General features: G+C 37.5%; 1 long non-coding RNA gene and 1 pseudogene across 1 annotated transcript; both read right to left on the reverse strand.

Annotated features, from left to right (window-relative positions):
* Positions 1-3,166: 3,166 nt before the first annotated feature.
* Positions 3,167-5,625, reverse strand: LOC140710305 (putative ankyrin repeat domain-containing protein 20A2; annotated as a pseudogene).
* A 567-nt stretch (positions 5,626-6,192) lies between these two features.
* LOC140710308 (uncharacterized) lies at positions 6,193-16,803 on the reverse strand. Its single transcript, XR_012091320.1, has 3 exons — positions 16,736-16,803; positions 10,802-10,872; positions 6,193-6,859 (listed from the first exon to the last, which is right to left on the reverse strand). It is a non-coding gene; the product is annotated as an uncharacterized lncRNA (long non-coding RNA).
* Positions 16,804-18,622: the final 1,819 nt, after the last annotated feature.

Genomic DNA, 18,622 nt, shown 5'->3' on the forward strand with positions numbered 1-18,622 from the left:
GGTCCAGGGAGGAGGGCCCTCTCAGTGGAGCAGTGTCAAGGCCGCGTTGGAGAACAGCTTGCGGGGGAGAGAAGTCATGTCGTTGTAAACATCACATGTGATTCACATATTCTACTAATTGTACTTGGAAAGTGGCTTTAGACTTTTTTGGCCCATAATTTTGTTAAAACTTGTGTACTGAATTTTTGGGATGTAAAAATAAAATGTTCCCTGTAATTCCGTGAGGCCTGCTAGGAGAACTATGATATGAAAGATGGATGGTAAGAAGCGTTGCTGAGGATGTAGGACAATCAGGGCCCTTGGACACTGCTGCTGGGAATGAGAGTGGTGCAGCCACTTTGGAAAAGAGTTTGGCGGTTCCCCAAGAAGTTAAGCCCATCCAGCAAGTCCACTCCTACGTATGCATCTAAGAGAATGGAAAATGTGCATTCACACAAAACCTTGTACGTGAACGTTCGTAGCAGCATTGTTCATAGTAACCAAGAGGTGGGGACAGCTCCGACTCAGGTGTTCATCTGGTGAATGGATCAACAGCATGTGGAATAGCCATAGGAGGAAATACCCAGCCAAAAAATGGAACAAAGTACCGACTTATGCACCAGCATGAATAACTCTTGATGCTAAGATAAGTAAGCCTGATGCAAAAGGCTTACTTATTGTGGAATTCCTCTGATATGCAAATCCATAGATACCGACAGTGGATTGCTGGTCACCAGGGCTGGAGACGGAGGAGTGACTGCTAATGAGGATGGGATTTCTTTGATGAAAATGTTCTAGAATTAGATAGTTGTACAACCTTGTAAATATACTAAGACCCACTGAATTTTATACTTTGAAAGGGTGAATTCCACAGTATGTGAATTATGTCTTAATAAAAATTGTTTCAGAAAAAAAGTACAGACATAAATTACTCAATGACAGATATGTTCTGAGAAATGTGCCCTTAGGTGATTTTGTTATTGTATGAACATTGAAGTTACTTACACAAACCTGGATGGCAGAGCCTACTGCACACCTAGGCTGTATGGTACGACCTATTGCTCCCATGCTGCAAATCTGTACAGCATGTCCCTGTACTGATTCTTGTGGGTAACTGTAACAAAATGGTCAGTATTTGTGTATCTAGGCATATCTGAACATAGAAAAGGTACAGTAGAAATACCATATTATAATCTATGGGACCACCATCCTATGTGTGGTCTGTTGTTGACCAAAAGGTCGTCATGCAGTGCATGATTGCATTTAAAATAATCAGCTGAGAGATATGTACTTTCTGTGAACTCTGAGTATTAAATGTCAAGCACCTTTCTTCAGGAGAGGTTCTTCAGGGCATGGTGGTAAGAAAGGGTTGTAGACACCCCCACTGTTTCCTCACGCAGGGCCACTGGAGGCGGATAAGTTGGAAACGTAGCTGACACTGGAGGCCCAAGCAGGCATCTACCTCAAATCCAATGTGAATCTCAGGACAGGTTTTCTCAGCTTGGTGGGTGGGCGGAATGAAGACGCGATGACCGAGAAGCAAAAGTGGAACCTTAGAGTCATGACAGGATGGTGAGTTTGAAGGCATGGGAGCCCTGCCCACTAGTCACATGGACCTCATGAATACCTGACCCTGGCCAACCGCATCAGCACTTCCTCCTCTGTGTGTGTTGGGGGGCAGGGTGTGTGGGCACGGCGGGGAACAGGGGTTTAGCAGCAGTGAGACTCAGGCATTTTCAGGCCGGTAGGAACCAAGCCGCTCTGAGACTCAGTCTGGCCACAGCCACCATCCCCTGGGAGGAGAGGGTTGGCAAGACCTGGTGGACCATTAGGGAGTGGCCTGAAGTTTAGGGCAGAGGTTCTGCCCAAAGGGGAATGGGATTCTGCTGGGGGACCAGGATGCAGCCACAGTGGGGGAGCAGGGGCAGGTAGGAGGGAGCAGGGATGCTCCAAGTTTAGGGGCATGTTCTGCTGGAGTTTGTCACTTTTTGGTCACCAGCAAGCAAGGCTCCTGGTATCTCTGCTTCGGGGTGCCCTGTCCTGTGACTCACTGTAACCAATGAAGCAAGAGGGAGTGACAGGGAAGTGTGCCAGTTCCAGGCCTAAGCTCGAGGAGGCCTAAGCTTCTGCTTTTGCACTGGGGGAGCCTGAGCTGCCACATAGTGTGCTGAACCCGAAGACTTGTGGAGAAAGTGAGGTGCAGCTGCCCCAGCCTCCCAGCTGAGCTTGGCCCCACTGACCCTTCGGCTCCATGCAGCATGTGCCTGGCTGCTGGCCAGGCCAGCAGGAGATGTCCCCAGCAGAGCCCAGCCCTGCTTGCAGAATCCTGGCAAATAAAGTGACCGTTAATTTAAGTGGCTGAGTTTTGGGGTAGCTGAAACTCCCACTCGAAGTCTATCCTCTGGCTCCTGCCTGGTGGGCAGAGGTAGCTGATCCACCTCCTGCTCTGGACAGACCTGGCTCTGGCACTGGGAGGACTTGATGCCTCAGAGAGAGACTCCATGAGTGACACTGGCATGGGCAGGCTGGCAAATAGGGTACCAGCAGAAGCGGCCTGAGTTGGTATCTCTGTGCCTGAGGGGTCTGGGGCAGGTACTCCCAGGCAGTGCTAATCTGCCCATGGCCCAAGGGACATCTTGGACCTCAGCTGACTGGTTTTTGCCCACTGTGGCTCAATCTACAGCATTGTCCAAAGCATCCTTCACAGGCTGCCAGACATAAAGCACGTCTGGGTTATCTTGTTCCTCACCGAGTGGGCATCAAGCTCAGTGTCTGACACACGTGGACTCAAACCAGCTACGTGGAGGAGTGCGTGAGAGGGGAGCCTTCCCCCGGGGCTTCCATGGTGGATCCCTTATAGCCCTCACCAGATCCTGAGCCATTCTCTGTAGCCAGACTGAAGGGGGATGGATCTGGAAGGGGTGCTGTGCACACAGGAAGTGCCCGGCAATGCTTGTGGCATGAAGAAGCGTGGGAGGTGGAGAGCCTCAACCTCTTCTAGATGCTTTTTCTGCAGGCGGGTGTGGTGTGCGCATGCACAGGACAGAGCTGATAAAGACTGACCTTCGTCTCCTCCTGGGAGGCACAGAGAGTCCGATGTCTGTTATGTGTCAATAATTCTGCGTTATTTAAAATTTAGCTATTGTGACCAAAACACATTTATTTATTTATTTATTTTATTATACTTTAAGTTCTAGGGTAGATGTGCACAACATGCCGGTTTGTTACATATGTATACATGTGCCATGTTGGTGTGCTGCATCCATTAACTCATCATTTACATTAGGTATATCTCCTAATGCTATTCCTCACTTTAGCTTCTGCATTTTGATACATCTCTTTCATTTCCTTTATTTGCTGCTGGGCTTGGCTTAGGTCGTTTTGTAGAGTTTCTAAAGCCAATGACTTTGTTCTGAGGGTATCTCTTGTCTTACGGAACTTATGTTTTAAGGTATTGAATTTAACTCGCGTTTTAGAAAGTTGTTCAGTGAGAAATTCATTCTTATCTTCAACTTCGGAGATATTAGAACTCATTTTTTTCTTGCACAGAAATGTCTTGTGTGTTCTGTAAGGCAAGTTTTAGGTTTCTTTTTGCTTTCACAATTTCACTATGCTTACTTTTAACAGCAGCCAGTCTAGACTGATAAGATTCCATTTCAGCTTCCAGTCTTGCCTGGCTTTTTTTTATCTTCAGCAGTTTGGAATTGAGCCTTTCATTCTCAGTTTCGAGATCATTCAGCTGTTGTTGAACCTGGAATGCTGTATTTGCTATTTCGTCACAGAGTTTTATACTCTTTTCAAGGGCAGCATTTCTTTCTTTAATAATTTTAATCTCCTTAAGATATTCATTTTCTTTTTCCAAGTTGTCATTTTTCATTGTGAGTATTTTCTGCCTGAGTATAGCAATATCTCTCCTCAAAATGCATTTTTCATCCATCAGATCTTCCGTTTCTTCATGAGTATGAAAATCCTAAATAAAATAAAAGACAGTTTTAGCTAGTACTCCATAAAATAACATATCATGATTACCTCTGAAGCTAAAGAATAACCGGCACAACCGTACACTAAAAAGTTTACTGTCAGTGGATATCCAACAGGAGAAAAAGTTGAAGCAAAACTTTGAACCTTGTAGAGCGTAAATTCCAAAAAGTTCAGAAATTTATTTAAAGTCAATGAATTTATAAAAGTAAACACACACACACGCACACATGCACACCACAGAATTTGTAAGAATATCAGAATTGGAAAAGGCTTTGCCTGAATTACAACAAACCCAAAAGCATAAATTAAAGCATTAACAAATTTGACTAAATTAAAATATATCAAAAAATGCATTTACACTTTGATATCTAACCCTTACACCACCCTATAGTAAGAACCTTTGTTCACACGTATTTGGACAGATAAAATTTCCCAAAGTTATTACAGTTCTGTTTCCCAGATAATATTCTATTGCAATTTGACTCTTTTAACACTTCTATAGTCAGTTCTAAGAATTACATTTACTAAATCATAAATCTAGACATTATACTAGTCACTCCTATATACATTCATTGATGAACTCCTCTAGTTACTATAATTTTGAAAAAGAAAGGTTAAAAATATAAGCAAGCTACAGGATTTTCCCCAGGACTTCTGAGTATTTCTAGTTCTCCAACAGATCACAGTTACTTCTGTGGTATAATTATATCAATACAAAATAAAACTTTTATTTTAAAACACCAACGGTAAATAAGATAAAATTTATAGAGCTCTTCTTAGAATATCATGAGATTATTTGTGATTGCAATAATTTCTGTTTCTTCTTTATTTTATTTTAGGTACAGTAATCAATATGAAATAGGGAAGTACAAGGAACAATTTTACTGGGAACAACATTTTTATCAATAGGTTATCACTAAGTATACATTATGGCATGTTATTGTTTGCAAAAGCACTTGGTAATAAAATAATATCCTATGTGGATGCCAAGACTTATAATAAATATTAATAATTGTACCTGTAAGTGTCATCATTCATTTTTAAAAGTGAGATAACACTTCTGATTTGTTTTAGACCTATTATAGTATATATTAAATCAAGTGGATATTAAATCAAGTAAAATTGATAAATAATGTTTAAAATATAGAATTTTTACCAAAGATTGATTTACCTGATTTGGAGTATTTCTTGCAGTTTTTGGTTTCATCTCTAGTGACTGAACAGTCGGTTCAGGTTGTTTTGCTTCAACTTCTTTCTTTTGTTGTTTCTCTTTCCTTTCTAATTCTTCTCTATTTTTTTTGTACAGCATATTAACATTTATTTATTCTTCATTTTCCTGTTTTAAGGTGCATCTGCAGATAAAGACATTTCTCTTAAAATGCATTTTGTTAAAAAATAAAGAGCTCATCTTGTTATCTACCTCTGCAGACGTTGTTTATCATCCTAATAAAACTTCCATGTTCTGGATTATTTTTCCTTTGCAGCTCTCAGATATTTAATTTCTCACTTCAACATCTTCAAAAGAATGCATATACTTGAAAAGTAGTAAGGAAAGGATATTCCGCTAAAGTTTCTGTTACTAGTCACTCTAGTATATATTATAAAAAAGGATACTGGAGATTATTCAGTAAAGTTACAAGTTCAAAGTTACCTTTTTAAATCACACGATCATAATTACTCCCTTATTAGAAAAGATTGTTTACGATCAACTACATTTTTAAAGCTACTATTTATTGACAAGTGTATAAGTTCACTAGAAATAAATTTTCATCTTTATGAAATATTGCAGGTACCTCTCCAAATGACTGACAGAGTAAGATGGCACCTTCAGCTGTCCCTCATACAAACTATATCTGCAGATGACTGTCAGCCAAAACTAGGCTAAAGAGTCTAACATCTGTTACCCCATATTTTTTATATTACTTTCTAAATACTTTCAATTCACCTTGTTATTACATAGATTTTATATATTTATTAACCTATTGTTCATTATGTGTAATATATAATTAATGTCCTTAATAAGTGTGTGTATGTTTACACAAGTTATGTTTTCCTGTGAAATCTAGTCCTAGAAATGGAGTTGTTGAGTTAAAGGGATGTCAGGTTATTTGAATTTTTGATACAAAGCACTAAGTTGCCCTTCGGAAATAATTTACCAATTTCATATACCAACGGTGTACGAGAATGCGTTTTTCCTTACATACGCCAACACTGGTAATTACTTTTTAAATATCAGCATGACTTTTAAAAATATATCTTATTTTATGTTAATTTGCATTTTTCTGATTACCAGGGAGGACTAAATATCCCTGGTAAAAATATAAAACTTGTTAATCATAAGGAATATTAGTCCAAGTTTGCATTAGTTTATAGCACAATGACAATTACCTCCTGTTAAATACTGCTATAGGCAGCCAGGCACGGTGGCTCACTCCTGTAAACCCAGCATTTTGGGAGGCCGAGGTGGGCAGAATATCTGAGGTCAGGAGTTCGAGACCAGCCTGACTAACAGGGTGAAACCCCAGTTCTACTAAAAATATAAAAAATTAGCCAGGCATGGAGGCACATGCCTGTAATCCCAGCTACTAGGGAGGCTGAGGCAGCAGAGTTGCTTGAACTTGGGAGGCAGAGGTTGCAGTGAGCCGAGATCACACCATTGTACTCCAGCTTGGGAAAGAAGAGAGAAACTCCATCAAAAAAAGAAAAAGAGAAAGAAAAAAAAATCCGTGTCCTAGGCTTACCTATCACGCTCTTCCTTCAGCTTCTTAGGAAACTGCTGAGGATGCATTTCCCCAGTCTTTCTTTGTTGGGGTAATCTGTCAGCAGCAGCTGTGCGATCACATAGATTTTCTGATACTGGTATTTTTTCACTTTTGTTTGTATTATTTCCTTCTTTGACCTTTAATAAAAGTAATATGAATAATAATTGTTATTATTTTATTCAATAAAAATAACTTTTTTCCTGATTTTTTCACTTGATTCAGGTTAAATGTCACCATTTTTATCATAAAAGTATTTTGTGTTTACTTTAATCTTATCATTGTACATAATGATTATAACTATAAGGTACTCATCATTTTATCATTGAAATTTTTGCCAAGTCTGCTTATTTCTATTTGAGTGAACAGAAAAATTTTACAAAATTTCAAAAAGGCTCTTCTCCATTTTGTGCTTTTATTCCCATCCACTCTTTGCTGCCTGATATAAATTTTTATACTATCTGACTGGCAGAAACAGAGAAATAAAAAGTCACAGGCGTAACATATGTCTTCTGTCTTTACCACCTGGATTTTACATGAAATAGCCAGATGAAGAGGATGTGACCTTGTGGGGCTTCAGGAACAGTAAAGAAGTTTCCCTTTTCTGCACTAAGCTATTCTTTTCCCCACTGCCTTTTATCTCTCTCTTTTTTTTTTTTTCCATTTGAATCCTGGGATATCAAAAAAGTAAACGTGCTCCCTGAAGGATGGGAACCAAAGTTTGCCACAACACAAGAAGCAGAGTGACACTGCTGAGTTTCTAGTGCAGAATTCTGGAAAATGCGATGCTTCCCAGATTTCACATTCGATTACCACAGAAGTTGATAGGTGGAAAGCATATGGTCCAGTTACCAACTTTAGCCCCATTATCTACTGATAATGGGAGTCAAACCAACCAAGACATATTAAATGTTTCATCCACATCTCCTAAGGTGGCATTCACTAGCATTTCATGGCACCAAATAACATGATACAATTCCATATTGCTGAACTACATAAAAAATCAATTTATCAAATTAGTCAGATATATTAAAAGTCTAACTTGAACAAAGCAATTTAATGCCTCAGAGGGTGCAAAAAGCCTCATGTGCTTTTACTTTGAAAGAATAAAATCTCTATCTTTAGAACACAATGTACAGAACTCAACTTCCTACTTAAGAGTCAAAGGTTAAATTTTTGGCTGATAAATTATGCTTCTTATATGATCAAAATCATACATGCCAAAACTTACTATACTTTATTAAACAACATAAGGTCTGATTCAGCAGAAAAATTGGAAAGTGGTGATTTTTAAAAATATGTGGAAGTATATATCTGTTTTCAAAAGTATTTGAAATAACCATGATGGGACTATAAGTTCAAACAGTTTGAGCTAAGCAGATAAACTTGCATGCATGAAAACACATTAAACAGACTCATTTGGCTGGGAATATTCATTGCAACTCTCAAGGTGAGATGTGTTTTTGTGGCTCATCTCAGTCATTGCTTCCCTCCCATTGTATTCCCATTCTATTAATAAATAAACGTAGTTCATCTCTAAATGAATACAGAAAAAAGAATCTAGAATCTAGAGCTTATTTCTTTACCAATTTCTTTATGTTTATCTGGTTCAGAAGGTCTCTTGGTATATGGATGAATTAGTTTCCCAGCCCATATGCCACTTGGAAGACTGAGAGTGAGACTTAGGCTGATTAATGAACAAACATTATGAGAACATTCTCCAGAACCATTATTTAGATAGCAGAACTAATCTACTTTGACACATAATTACATATTTAGATAACCCCACTGTAACTGTACGCATGAGATTTTCTTGAATAGAAAATTTGACTAAATCAAATAATTGATAAAGAGAAAAAAGAGAAGCAGCAAGTGAACCTCTGTCTTTTTGAAGTTGGACTTTCTCTTTCTCCAAAGCCAGGAACTCTACTTGTAACATGCCTATCTCATTCTTAAACCTTGGAATATCTTGCTGTAAGTCTCCTAGCTATATTTTTGGTGTTTTTTTTCACTATGTGGCAGAGAATAACTCACATTTTATAATTCAAGATTCCTGCTTTTGTAGTTGTTAGCACTGGGATTGTCATATGGTGGCTTCTGGAACAAGCACTGTATTGGTTTTCTGTTTTTAGAAGTATCTGTAGCAGCAGAAATACTGTAGCTTTCTATCTGAATCATAAGCTTCATTTCTTTGGGGTGGGTAAACCACAAATCAAAAAGACTCTCAGGATCTCTAGATTGAGGCCAATACCTAATGTCTAATTTCCAAATAGTGGTATTCGGGTTTATATTTTTTGCTATTTGCATGTCAAACTCTTAATCATCTTTCATTTCAATCATAATTACTAGGTTCCTTAATTTTTTGGTTTCTGTATCATTAAATATTTTTTCTTCATCTTTTTTAGAAGCAAGCTATGTGTCTGGTTTGTTATCATTTTTATAGTCTGATTTATTTTCATTTAAATGAAACTTAGAAGATGACTGGCAAGTATATTTCAGGGACCTGGAGTGGGAATGGAATGAAAGACATTTTTCATGGGCTTCCTCTGTTCAGGCGCCGCCTGGAATGTCACAGAGTTAGACCCTCCAGATGTATCTTCCTCCTCACAATCATGGACATGACTCATCAGATCAGAGGGCACTCCTTTTTTGTTCATCCCTCTTTAGAGTTACTATGTAGAAGCTCTGCCTCAGGGCAAGCAATACTTTTGGAGTTTTCAAAACTTTCACCAATATTCAGCTTGAACTTGTTTGTAATGAATATTAAAGAAAGTCCTGAATATACAGATAGATTCCCGTTATCACAATTCTCACCCAGTTCTGGTTCTTGAGACCTTTTTTTTGGCAAGTGCAAAATGGAAAACAAATTTGCTTGTTTTGTTTCTCAGTTACTGTCTTTTCTGTTGGAGTGCATGTTTTAAAATTGGCTTTAATCAAGTACAAACAAAGAAATGTTCGAAAATAATTAAAATTTAACTGATACTTAATCTATGTGTCACTACTTTTATATGATGGGATTGTAACTAAAATATGAAAAATAATGTGCCTTGGCTTAACATAGGAGAGAAACATGAACTGGCAAGCTGAACTCTCTGTGTTTGTTTGGACTCAACTTAATTCATTATGTGTTAAATCTACCAGAAATGAATTCAAAGATATGTAGTATTATAAAAGATTCCTCTCTTACAAAGATTTTACCTCAGCATACCAGAAAGAGTGAGCCCCTACAGTGCATGTATATTTCTGAAGATTAACTAGAGACTAGGCAAACACTCAATTATTAAGAGCCAAACTGAACACCACTAACGAAGAGAAGCAAAATTTTAAATTCCAATTCAAATGATATACTATGATAGTGTTATGTATCTAGATAGATTTTCTGCTTATATCAACTTCTAATATATCTTAAGTTCCACTAGTGATAGTGGATGGATTTTTTAAATTGTAGAAATATTTTCTATGTATTTATGTTGAAATAAAGTTATTGTTTGTACCCTGACACCAAAGGTCCCATTCTGCAAGGTAGGATTCTCTTAATAGGCAACTGGGTTGACTTTTATGACCCCATTCACTTCCTGAACACAGACACTGAAGTCAACTGGCGACCACAAAACAGAATAAATCTTTAAACTGGACACTGGTGACCAGCAATATAAAACTGCAACATTTGAACCACTGGCAATGATGACTCCTTTAGCGCTAGTTTAGCTCAGTGGCCATCATGGATAAATTGTTCATAATTTCGATTTCTTAGTCATGAGACTCAATATTTCATGTTACCTTCTGTACTAAGAGTAAGGTTATAAAAATAAAAGAGCAAGAGAATTCTGAAGATTTCTTGCCTCAATTCCAAGAGTAAAGACAGCTATGAGTTACTAGAGATAGTAAGAATATCTTAAGTTTTGTAACAGGTTAAAATGTTTTAAAAATTGAATATAAAATTATGATCCATTGGATTCTAAAGGTATAGCCTAAAAGGTCATGTCATTTGGTCTATGCTTTGTTACTAAAGCAAAAAAAAAAAAAAAAAAAAAAAAAAAAAAGAAAACAATGTTAAACAAGAAACTTAAATTTTTATATACCTGTGGTTGCTTCTTTTCGCTTCTTTCACGCCTTTCTTGCTCTTCCTCTGAAGCCACTAGTAAGGCTTGTTCTGTTGACAAATTCATTGGTTTAGTTCAAATGAACTAAGACCAGTTAGATAAAGACTATAATCTTTATAAAAATAGAGAATAAAATTTCTTTGTATTATATATTTTGAGAGTTTATATGAAGCTTAATGTTGACTGAAATATTTACTTCTTTAAGAAATACTTCTCATTATCCAAAACTTCAACAAACCCCTTGGGGAGACACTAGGTATCACCAGGTTCAAGCCATACAAAATCTCAGGGTCACTTACAAATTGTTCCACCCAATATAAATAAACAAAGCTGTTGCAAACAAAACAAATTTTGAAATACAGTCAAAATATACAATGCAACACTTTACTATAATTCATAACAGTATCTTTTTAACAACACACTGAGTTGGCAGTTATTAATAATTTGCAAAATTATCATTGTTTACACCTTAATTAGTGTGCACCCTATTTTTTACATCACAAATGTTTTCCCCTGCTATTCTGAAAAATTTATTTTCATCTTTTAAGACTCAGAATGTAGGCTGGCCATAATAGCTCACATCTGTAATCCCAGCACTTTGGAAGGCCACAATGGGAGAACTGCTCAAGGCTGCAGTCCGAGCTACTCAAGAAGTTCAGGTGAGAAGATCCCTTGAGCCCGGGAGTTTGAGGTTGCAGTGAGTCTCGATCACGTCATTGCACTCCACCCTGGGGCATAGAGTAAGAACTTGTCTCCAACAACAGAAAAAGAAAAAGAAAAAAGGCTCAGAATCCTGTGTGAAGTCTTCCTTCATTCTAGCTGTCTTTCTCCACACACATGTGTCTGCTTCATGGGCCTCCCTTAGTACTTTGGCAATTTTTCCACTGTCACTTTACCACCTAAACTGCACATTATGTCTTTACATATTGATCCCCTTTGCTGCTAGGTTGTAGAGGACAATCTTTTGAATCATCTTTGTATAAACAGTCTTAACTTTGCTAAATAATTATTGAGTTCCTGCTATGTGTTAAGCACTGGGGTATAAGGAAGGAAAATAAAAGCTGTCAGCGATGGCTTTCCTAAAGATCATGCATGAGCTGCGACTTAGAGAGTGAGGTTAGCCAGATTAAGTGAGGCAGAGGGCGGGAAAGGGTGAGCACATGCCAGGAAGCAACGAGAAAGGGAGAGAAGCCTCCAAGAGTGTATGTATTTCTCTGCAAAAGAGGAATGGTGAGGGGGCCATTGCCAGCAGCTCAGTAATTCCAGAGAAAAAAGCAGATGGGGAACGGGCTATGGATGAAGATTTGGGCAGAAATCAGTTTTCTTTTCTTTTCTTTTTTTGAGACAAGGTCTTACTCTGTCTCCCAGACTGGAGTGCAGTGGAATGATCCTGGCTCACTGCAACCCGGCTTCCCAGGTTCAAGCAGTTCTCCTGCCTTAGGCTCCCAAGTAGCTGAGATTGCAGGTGCATGCCACTACCGCCTGCTAATTTTTGTATTTTTATTAGAGATGGGGTTTTACCTGTTTGACCAGGATCATCTTGAACTCCTGACCTCAAATGATCTACCTGCTTCAGCCTCCCAAAGTGCTGGGATTACAGACATGAGCCACCATGCCCAACCCAGAAGTCAGTTTCTGAAATCCTTATATATCTTTAAGATGCTTGGACATTAGGTATTCAGGAGTGGTTCATGGATCTATTTGCATTAGAGATAATTAACTCTAAATACTGTGAGGAGCATAAAATTCTGAGACACATAAACAAATGAACAAAAATAAAACATAAGGCAATGTTGCAAAGATGATGCAGGCCTGAGATGTTTTCAGAAATATTTAGGATATAAGTATCAGTGGTCATTATAAGAATGGATTTTTACTGCATGAATAAATGTATATATCTGGGTCCCTGGAGCAATACACTCTGCTCATTACTTTACAAACTTTATCAAATGAGAAGTAAATTAATCTACATAAACTGTTTCAGTTACTTCTATTTACTTTACACTTTTTCTGTTTCAGTTTTACCATGTGTAGGAAATGCATTTGGGTTTTGTGGTGGTGGTGGTTGTTGTTGTGTGAAATGGAGTTTCGCTCTTGCTGTCCAGGCTGGAGTGCAGTGGTGCTATCTCAGCTCACTGCAACCTCTGCCTCCCAGGTTCAAGAGATTCTCCTGCCTCAGCCTCCCAAGTTGCTGGAATTACAGGCATGTGCCATCATGCCCAGCTAATTTTGTGTTTTTAGTAGAGATGGGTTTCTCTATGTTGGTCAAGCTGGTCTCAAACTCCCAACCTCAGGTTATCTGCCTGCCTCAGACTCTGAAAATGCTGGAATTACACCCACGAGCCATGGCACCCACCCACACTTGGGAATTTTCTTTTAAAAGTTCTGCTTCCTGGATTTACCAAACTCATGAGAAAATAGAAGCAAACAAGTCATTTGCATAGTTCAGAAACTTTGGATTTATAACTTGTCATCACTACTCTAGAAGACTATCATCATGTTTTGTAAAACAAAATGTTAATTCTAGACATAAGGGGAAAAAGAAATTAAAACTATAAGGGTGAAAATATATTGCATAATTTATTACTATTGACATGACCATATGACTGATTAAGAGCACTGAATTTCACTTGTATGTAAAGTAGACCCCATATTAGCCGCAGTTAGTCAATAGACTTGGTGTTCTAGCAGAATTAAATTGGATGCTCCTGTGTTATCTTTAAACCATACAGCTCTTCTGAACACCCATACTCCTAGTGCATGACTATCCATTAAGACAAGGTGAAGGAATGTGTGAGTACAGCTGAGGAGACACCATAAGGCAAATGCTCAATGGTTCCCATTAATATTGAGAAAATCAACACTATAATACAGAAAGCTATAGGCATTATTTAATATTTGGTTTGGGAAGGTATTTTTAGTGACATTGCATACAGTTGTAACTAATAATTGCACAATTAGAGATGTAAAAATAAATCAAAGCCACATTGTCTTTGAGTAGGAAATCTGTAGACGTCTGCAGCAGCCCCCAATTTTTCCAATCCAGCCCCAAAATTCTAAATATAATCATGGTACCACTCTCAAATTTATGTTAATACTAACCTCAATGAAATTACTCTTTCTCCTTATTGTCTTTGTTATTTGTATGTTGCTTTCCTTAAAGGAAGAATACAAATGCCTTGCTAAGAAACATTCTGTTTGGGTGTAGCCTGCACAAGGGGAGGAAACACAAAGGACTTTTGGCCACAAAATGACTTCTGAAAAGTCAGAACTGTGGGAGCATGAAGCCAGCCAAGGGAATCGAGAATAACATGTTCTATGCTTCCTTCCCTTCTTTGTTCTCTTCCTACTCTAATAGCTGCGACTCACACAGGTAATGAAGAATATAATTCCCTGATAGTAACACAGCTCCAAGATTAATCCTTTCTTTAACTATGAAGTTCGTGTGTCCAAAGTCTGTAGTTGCTGTCTGATTTTTCATCACTGATGGTGATAGACATTTATCATCAACTCACAACTTCCCAAATCTTTGAAAAGTCTTACTATTGATGATTCAACTAGTAGAAACATAATCTAAAATATCTGAAAATTATGTTTTTATTTATTAGAATGTAAATAGTAATACAAATTGTAATAAAGTGTAAAGATTCTTTCTTCCCTGAAGCAGTACCATGTTGTCATTTACCCCACAAACACACTACTCCCTCGTGGTCTAATGTATTTTACAAGTCCTGTAATTGCTATTAACTCAAACAAGTTTATTTAACTTGTTTTAAGCTTCTGTGATTTACTACAATTTACTTTGAATCACTCAACGATCTCTATTATATATGTTGTTTTCCATGAGGAATTTGTTTATTAATAATTAAGATTCTTCAGTGATAAGAAAATATTTGAATAAATAAGTTTGAGAATAAACACATGATATTATTGTGTGTTTTTGTGTTCTAGAGACAAAAACTTCAAAAAAATTATAATGAATATACATTAAATTAAAAACTGCCTTCATTTAACCAAGATGATCTTCCCTCAATGCATGAATACCTTCAGAATTCACACGTGAAGCCTTAAATATAGACCAAAGATTTCTATAAAATACAATAGCCTTAACGATCTTATCTGTAGCCAACACAGTGGATCCCGCCTATAATCCCAGTACATTGGAAAGCTGAGGTGGGCAGATCACCTGAGGTCAGGAGTTCGAGAGCAGCCTGGCCAACATGGAGAAACACCATCTCTGCTAAAATAGAAAAATTAGCAGGGTGTGGTAGCACGTGGATGTAATATCAGCTAATTGAGGGGCTGAGGCAGGAGAATTGCTTGAACCCAAGAGGCAGAGGTTGTAATGAGCCACGACTGAGCCACTGCACTCCAGCCTTGGTGATAGAGCAAGACTTTGTCTCAAAAACACCAACAAAAGACCGAATATTTCCATTATAAAAATAAGTCTATGTTCACACGAGATCTGAAGAGTACACAACGCTGAGAGATAGGACAGAAATATATTTTAAAAGTTATATTCCCGGTTTCTGTATATCAACAAAACTGTTGAATTTTAGCTTTTAAGGCAAGTCAAGGAAAAGAGCAAAAAATGCAGAAGTGAAACTTGAAAGGTCACTTGGCCATCAAGGGTTCATGATCACTGAACTTACACAAACTACATATATTTTTCAAAACATTATTTCTGAATTTTGATCTGAGCGTCCCTGGAGTTTCAGATTCATTCAAGGATGTCCACGAGGTCAAATAAGACAATGTCACTTGCTATTTTCAATTTTCTTTTCTGAGAACAGTGCAGCATTCTTCCTCAGAGAAATGAATTGTCCTAACTTCATAGGCTCAAGGCTCATGAGTCATAGTTCTAAGAGTATGTATAAAATATGGTGGTGCATGCTTGTATTCTGAACTTTTCAGCTTTAAACTTTCATATAGTAAATATTAATAGATACAAACTGATTTTAAAAAGCCCTTTTAATCTGACATTATTTCTATTTTTCTTTCTTTCTTCATTTATCAGCAACAGGAGAGTCTAACTGAAACTGGTAAAGTGGTAAAAGGGAATACAATGAAAAGTGTAAAATGAGTTAAACCAGAGATAATCATATCAATGTGGATGCATCTGGAAAATACGATACACCAAAGAAAGTGGCAGAAAAGTATGTAAAGTGTAGAACCACTCATATACCATTTTAGGACACAAATAAAACATTCTGCATATTACTTCTGAGCATCACTATATAGTCAAAGATTTCAAAAGGGCATTGAAATGAAAACTAATTTACGATGTTGGTAGCCTCTATGCAATCATGTTTTAAAAACCTTAACACCAAAAAGTCTCAAAATAACCCTTTTAAAAGACTGTCTACCAGTTATAAATGAATCGTTACTTTCCTCATTTTTAATAATCAAAGACACCAAAACTCACACATACACACACCTGTGCATACACCTACACGCACAGTCTGCTCATTGGAACATCTGATTGGTTTCAGATCATCAGTGTAATAACACTAGCAGCAAGTATCTAGAGTTAACACAGAAACTGACACGTTAATAAGTAAAGCCTTCCTCTAGGTAAAGATCAGAACTCCAGCTAGCACATAACTCACTGGAAATATCTTAGAGTCTCAAAATTCACTGCTTTGAATCCCTGACAAGAACAAAAATGTTATATTGAAAACTTTATGCTATTCAAAATATTAAAAGAGAAACATCTGAGTCAAACTTTACATTTTAAAAATATTTTTATGGCTTCTAAATTTGTTTTTATTCAAATATGAATACCAACAATGACATTTATGTCAATGCCTTCCATTCAATTATGAACAAATGGGATTAGCAGTAAGAATAATGTGAGCACTTCCATCATTTAATGTACTTATTTCCAGCATTCCATTTGTATTGATAACATACCTGCTCTCAAGGTCTGTACTTTCTTTCTTTGTACTGCCTCTTTCACAGCAGGATCTTCCATTTTAGTGCTAGGCTGAATGGGTTTTAAAAGAAAATGATTCATAAATCATATATATTTTATACAATATGGAGTTAGTGCTTCAAAAATATGCATAATTAATTACCTTCAAGGAAGGATGTTGTGCAGGAGGCCCTACAAAGCAAAGGGGATATGTCATCAATTATATGTGAGTATGACAGGGCCAACCAAATATTCAGGCAGTGTTACTATCAAGCTGAGTTCTCAGGTCTGACTATAAAAATAATTACTTAAGGTTTTGAGGGTAATTCTTGGCTGCTTCTTTTCCTTGTGTAGGACAGCAACATGACAGAAATATAATGAGGAAAATAGGAATATAGGATTCCTAAAACTCAGTTTAAATTTCAATAGTGAGATTATGTTTCAAATGCCTATACCTAAAACAGAAAAGCATGGCTATCACTGTAAACACATGGGCTGATGAGGAGAAAAGAGACCATTAAACAGATGAGGCAATCAAACCTGAGGGTATCAATGTCAAGGCTGAGGGTGAAGGTACAGAGTATTTTCACTCAACACATCAGAGGCATTGCTGCCAGCACACCACAGATAAATTCCCCATGTCCTGTTGCTGAGGAAATACACAGTTCAGATGACAGTTCAGGTGAACATGCAATTCACCTCTCATCAAAGACAGTGTTCTAAATTGATCAGCTGGGATACACACTTATGAAATCACAGCTAAATAAAATATCCATTTTTCCCATGACCACATGGGCTATTGCAGCACCTACATTTCTCCTATCCCCTCGTTTGGCCTTGAATTAGAGCTCCTTGATCCACTCATACAAGGCGGTCCATAAAATACATCAAATAAACTATGTAGAATCAGTTTCCAATATCAAAATATTTATCAAAAAAGAAAACACTGAAATACCACAGACTTGCTGGATATGAATACATTTTATATTGCAAAATCAGTGCAGTATTTATTGAAAATGAGAAATTTGGTATTCACAGAATGAATTTTATAATATAATTGCATCTAAAATTAACTAAATTTGGTATATTACCTTACACTGTAAAGGACATTTATAAAACAGCTATCATATCAAATAACTGGCTGTCTCAAAAAAAATTAGCCAAAGCATCTATATGCAATTTAATCACATCTTATTCACTCATGTCAGTGAAACTTCTCTCTCTGAGGCCTGACAGTTATGAAATAAAATGAGCTGCTGCAGTTTACCCCAAGTCTAGCACTCCCTCCTGCCTCCAGTACTCTCCACAGCAATAACCTCTCTTGTGAGACTGGCCATACGCCAAAGCAGCCGGAAGTGACTCATCTCAAGTTTACTTGGCTTTAACTCCCAAGAACACAGCAAATATCTTTCTTTCCTCCCTCCTTGTCCTTTCACAATCCCTCTTCCTTTGAAAAAGTGATTTTTAGATCTGTCATCCTGATGCTTCCCTTCCTAGCTGCTTTTTATGGATCATTGCGACCACTGTTGTCATCTGTGTTCAGGAGTAGTATACACCTGTAATCTCTCTTTTCATCTCATTCTCCTTCCCCTGTGGCTAGAATCATGCTCAGAAATAAAAGGAAATTAATGGTTTCCCTGGATTCTGTTATTTTTTAAATTGCTCTTCAATGGTTCTTTTTCCAGATTTCTCTAAAGGAAGGCTATTCCCTTGTTATTCAGGGCTGTGTCCACGGACCAGCACCAACATCACCTGAGTACTCATGAGAAATACAGAATCCCATACCTGCTGAACCACAATGTGCACTTTCCAGAAGCTCCTCAACTAATTCATGACAATTTGAATGCCCTTTTCTACACTGATGTGCTTGCATATCGGTTTACCCT

Source organism: Chlorocebus sabaeus, chromosome 2, assembly GCF_047675955.1.
Source record: "Chlorocebus sabaeus isolate Y175 chromosome 2, mChlSab1.0.hap1, whole genome shotgun sequence".
In the NCBI taxonomy this organism is placed as follows: Eukaryota; Metazoa; Chordata; class Mammalia; order Primates; family Cercopithecidae; genus Chlorocebus; species Chlorocebus sabaeus.